The sequence below is a fragment of the Nelumbo lutea genome, chromosome 1 (assembly GCF_056320005.1).
Source record: "Nelumbo lutea isolate HS-2025 chromosome 1, American lotus-T2T, whole genome shotgun sequence".
NCBI lineage: Eukaryota > Viridiplantae > Streptophyta > Magnoliopsida > Proteales > Nelumbonaceae > Nelumbo > Nelumbo lutea.
Window position 1 is genome coordinate 56,283,432 of NC_142684.1, and position 6,080 is coordinate 56,289,511.

Below are 6,080 nucleotides of genomic sequence, written 5' to 3' on the forward strand. Positions count from 1 at the left end.
ACTACCATAAACTTATAGCTCAAGAATGGATCTCTCTGCTGTCGACGGCCTACTGTCTTCACAATCTGTGATGATGTAGTAATCCTTTCCATCGTCACCGGTCACCCATACACACTTGGTCCTTTTCTTCTTTTCTATCGTTGCTGAAGGCTCACCTCGTGCAAGATCCGATAGTTGCAATCCTTCTACCTTGGCTATCCTTGATTCCCCTTCATCTGTCAGCTCCATGTAGTAGATTGCATCTTGTAGGTGAGTCTCCGATCTGTCGAAAGTGACTTTGGTGGCTGGAATTCTTATCACACGTCCCTTGTGCTTGGCCTTTATTCATTGATGATATGTTGACGGAACCAAGGCTAGCCGTATATCAGAGGCCATCCTAGGAGGATGTGGTAGGCGGTCCTCCCTAAGATGACCTAGAACTATTGCGTGATGGAAAATAGTCCGATCACTACTTCTAGTTTGATGGACCCTTCCGTGATGGACGCATTCCCATTAAAGTCAGTTACCTCCATGGGTAAGCCTTTGACTGTCTCCTGCTATATGTTCATTAGTTTTAATGTGTGGATAGAAACCAATTTGACTGAACTCCTAGGGTCGATCATGGACCTTCTCGTCTCGAAACCCCCCACCCTTGCCGAAACATATAAGGATCGATTATGGTGGGGATCCACAGACAACATGTCTTCCGGTGTGAATTCTGCACTGGTTTGGTCGGGCCGGTAAGGTTCTAATGATCTCCTGAAGACTTTTGCTAGTGCTCTGATGGCTAGTTTTCTTGTCGAGGTTCTCACCCCTTGCTTGTTGAAGAAGTGTTGGAGCTCTGGGCTTTGTTCAAGTTTCTTATCAGCATGTTAGGCTGATATTGGCCCGGTGCTCCTACTACGTTGATGCTTCCCCCTTGGACATGAGTTGGTAGGGGATCAATTTCTACCTGCTCAGAGTCCCTCTTCACGAACTCATCTAGCTTTACCTTCTATACAAACAACCTCTTTAAAGAAAAGCAATCCATCAGGTCATGATGTGGCGACTGATGATAGTTGCATCACCTTTCGCCACGCCTATCTTTCTCTGGGTCCACTCCTGCTGGTGGTGGTGGCAGATTAATTACCTTATCTTTAACTAGCTTGTTCATTATCATGATCACCTCCTCTTTTGTGTAGGAAAAAGGAGGGATCGGCAAGTCATTCCTTTCTCCTTGGGCATTGTTCCGATAATAGGGCTCGTGCCTATGTCCCTGGTTGTTACGGGCCTTCGATCGACTGTGTAGGCCTCGTTTCTCTCATATTGTCCCAGTGTCATTGTAGATTGGGCTATGGTGTTTTTGACCATACAGCTGCCTTTTCCACACACCTCCATAACTGACTGAATGTTCCCACCTCTACGTTCTTGATGCCTATTCTATAGGCTGGCTGCATCCCTTGCATGCATTGCTCGATGAAGCCCTTCTCCGTGGCATGCTCGTCGAAGACAGAGTGGGTTAACTTCTAGAACTTCATGACATATGCCAAAAGGTCTTCCTCCAAATGCTGCTCCGCGTTCCTCAAGTCAGCCATCATCAGCTTTCTTTCCAAAGTGAACCATTTTGATAGGAACCTCTTGGCTAGTTTTGCCCATGAGTCGATACTCCCAGTAGTAGGGTTGATGAACTAGGTGTACACTGGCCCAATCAGGGGTTTTGAGAACTCACGATAGATCCCCATCAAGAGTGAAGGATCCCAAGGCATCTTTGAACTTGCTTATATGCTCCTGTAGGCTCCCCTTATGCCCATCATATTGTGGCCATTGCTCTGGAGGGTCGTAACCAGCAAGGTAAGGTTTTTACAAGATTAGATTGGAGTATGGCTTTTGCAGGATGACTGAATCTTGTGCATGGTTACAGCTCTCCACTACTAGCCCCTGGACATATTCTCTCAACTCATCTTGGTTGAGTGGGGCTTCTGTTGCTAGATCTACTTGGGAAGGAACTTTGGACTGCCCGATGGTATGCTGTTCCGTTTGCACAGGCATGGTATTGGCCTTAACAAGTCATTCTGGTGCAACAAGGTTAGGGTAGGAGGCGTGGTGGCTGGCGGAGACATTTGTGGGGGTGGTAGCCATGGTGAAGAGAGACTGCTTGGTTTGGCCCATCTATTGGAGGAGGAGCTATAGGGTGGACCTTGTTTCATTTTGCTTCTTTTCGATGCAGTCGAACCGAGCCCCAAACTAAGCTTCAAATTCATAGACCTTGTTTGACAAGACCTCTATGTCAACTTGTTCAGTTGCCTCCACTTCGTATTGGTTTCCAACCTCTGGATTGGTGATCAAGGGCACAATAAGAGATTCTAATATAAGTAGGGTGTGGTTAGGATATGTGGAGGTGGTCTCCTTGAAAGACAAAGGAAGACCAGAATAGGAAATCAACCAGGGGGATAGGGTAAACGGGAATGGTAAGGTGGCTCAACAAGGAGTCCAATGATTCAATGAATCTGGGATCCAATGAATCCCCCCACTACGAGGAGGGTTCTTATTTATAAGGAGGGATCCCGAGATCCCGAAAAGAAGGAACAAGAGGTGATTGATTCCAATTAGGAAAGGGAACATTAGATTTGCTAACGGTCATTAGAGAGCACTACTAGGGTTTCACCACATGTTCATGAGATCTCTCAAGGTTAGCTTTCCTTTTACCAGATGACTCTCATAATCCATGCATACTACTTCCTTTCGCACCCTACTTGACCGATGTGGCACTGGCGACATTATTCTTCGGCAGACACATCTAAACTTATGTGGCACATTACCACGTGTGTAATTTAAAGTATTCAATTTTGGCTTGTGGTGATTCACGCTTATGTAATGGTCTCAGGTACATCATAGGCCGCATATCTCCGAAGTTCATCGCAAAACTATGTGTCATAGGTTTATCACAAAGTCGTGCACATTCAAGGTTCATCACAGGATTGAATTCGTATAAAAATTATCACGAGTTTAACTAGAACTTATTTTGGGCTCGTGTCAAGCATGAGTCTATTGCGAACGTGTGATGAACCGTGTGCTTATCATAATCATGCAATACACTACAAGTTCATCGTGGGTGACCGATGAGCCAAGGACTGGTCGCAGGCATCCATGTAGTTCGATTCAATGTCTTTTGGACTTTGAAGGACTGCACAAGCACTATGTACCTACAGAAACTGATGGGTGATGAGAGGAGGATGAAATATTTTCTCTAGTAGTTGACTACACCCTTCTAATAGTCAGTTAGTTGCTTATACTCAATCTCAATTGTTAGGCATGCATAGTTGACTCATCATTTGTTGTAGTCAACTACTAAACAATGTTTTTATAAACATTGGCCTCAGCTGTCATGGGTAGTCGATTCACCTTTTGCAATAGTTAACTACTGAACAATACGTCTTCATAAGCATGGACTCGGTTGTCATGGTTAATCAACTATAGATAATGAGTAGTCGACTGTTCACTATTTAAAACCTTAGAACCAAATGTCCAAATATTATTTCTTTAGGCTTCTAAAGTTAGATTAATTATTCTTTTAGTCCAAGAACACCAAATAACAACAGCTAATACTAAACATTGGCCTTTAATGTTAGGTTACCGAGATTAGTCAAGTATGAGCCCATTGAATACATCTCATTCATATGATTTACATCAAATATTAAAAGGTAAAACAATGTAGAGCAATGTAGACCACTTAGACTTTGATGCTTTCTCCTTTCAACTTTTAGTAAGAACTTCTTTGAAGAGTTGCAAGTTGATTCAAGATAATTGATAGCTACCCAAACATTTCATTCAAGCTTTGCTACACACTTAGCATGTTCATTAGTATACTCAACGAGTTTGTTATCATCAAAACACGTAGGGCCATTAGGGTCACTTGTTTTCGTTTTCATGTGCTTAATTATATAATCTTATTTGGAAGTAGTGTAACTAGTACCGTGGTGATGGTGTGATCAGCACCAAAGAACTCTGGTAATGTGGATGGCGTAACCAGCACCAGAGAACACTAGTTGTTATATTATTTAGGTGAATGGTAGCATAGAAATTCTAAGGAGGGCCTTGAGGAGTGGATTTAGGCCTAGAGGGCCAGGCAATCATAAATTTATGTATGTTCTATGTTCTTAGTTTCTCTTCCACCTTTCTAGACCTTATTGAATAGAATCCCTTCACTAGTAAATGACTAGGATGATATGTATTATTAAGAGATTAGATAGCACATTCAACAAAGTATATTCTATATAAAATTATTTATGAGTGCACTTTAATTGTAACAACTCATGCTTATCTAGGCTGACAAGATCTCAACTAGTACCTAATCATTGTTTTCCTATGACTAATATAATCATAAGATTAATCTAGACTAATTAAGGGTAATATATAACTTAATTGGTCATTTCTTTCTTTAGGAAAATATGAAATATATAAATCTTTGTGTTGTAATCTTATCATCATCATCATCGTCATCATCCATGGCTTATTCCAACTATATGGGGCCAGCTACGTGAATCTTATTTTGCCCATCTGTTCCATTTAATGCCATATCCACTGTTAAATTATTACTGTGCTTAAATCATTTTTTTTTCTACATCTACCCATGTCTTTTTTAGTCTAATAAAAGTAATTCTTGAATCAAAGGGATAGCCTGCCTTCAACCTAATTCGCCCCCTCTTGGGTTAGCCACCTAGGCAACACAAGGTGTGCAACTTTTAAAAAATAGATATGATAAATAAGAAGAATAGATAGAAAATATGAACTACAAAAATTTAACAGTTTTAAAAAAATAGATAGAAATAAAAAGTACAAAAGGTGTGCAACTTTTGCATACCTATAATATTATTTATTCATCATATTGAAGAAAAATAAATATGATAAATAAGAAGAATTTTATTATTGATAGAAATGAAATATAAATTTAAAGCTAACCCAAAAATGAAATCATTTTCCCATCTAGGTAGTGGGTCAACATTTCAATTTTCAAGGTTAAATGGGTAAACCCATGATTTCATAGCTAAGTTAAAATTTATATAGAGTGATAGAAAAATTATAGAAAAAATTGTACACATCTTTATATTATATACTCATCTTAATAAACAAAGAAGCATGATAGACAGTAGTTACTTTTATTAATGATGAAAGCATAACACAAAATTCTAAAACTTTAAGAAACATATGGAAAATAAAGCCTTTTTCCATCTAGTAATTCAACCATCAAGGTTAAATGGGAACCTAGGTTGTCATAATCAAATGATAGAAAAAAAAAACATATAGAAATGCAAAAACTTTGTAGAAAGAATTATTTTATGAATGCTAGAAATAAAATACATGCAAAATTTAAAAGTTACTAAAATCCAAACCATTTTTTTGTCTAAGTGGAAAATCAGTGGTGCATTTGTCTGCGTCAAATGGGCTGATCCATGTTGTTATAATTAAAAAATCAAATTTTGAAAAATATATAGAAATGCAATATTATTGTAAAAATTATAGAAAAAAATGTAAAAAAAATGTTGGCAAATCTGTAACTTTATATTGTCATAATATTAAACAACAGTATGTGTCACACATGAGAATTATTGTCATCAATGATTGAAATGGCTTAAAAAAAAGCACAAAGATAATTAATGTCTAACTAATTCCCATGCATTAACCGATTCAAACTTCTTAGTGATTCAATTAATTAGGTCATTAGGCGTTAACAGTGCATGTCAACATTAAGTGGTTTGGGTTGAAACATGCTCATGAATTTGTCTATATGCCTAGTCAATCAGTTTGACTATTAGGTTCAACTGCAAATTAAAAACATTGATATAAATGAATAGGAAGATTTAAAGCAAGGTCTATAGGCCAAGAGGCAATACAAATCACTACTATACCATTCTTTCATTACTTGTCTTTGTTACATGAATTCTAATGAGGACACAACGTATGGTAATCATCCATCTCCCAACCGTATAAGAGATTTGTTCAGGGTCACTTATAGTTGCAAGGGATGTTTCAGATTAACAGCAAAATAAAAAAAATTGATTTGTAAGGAACTAATTAAATTATTATTTGGATCTTCCATTATCACCTTAATGCCCTTCAATATT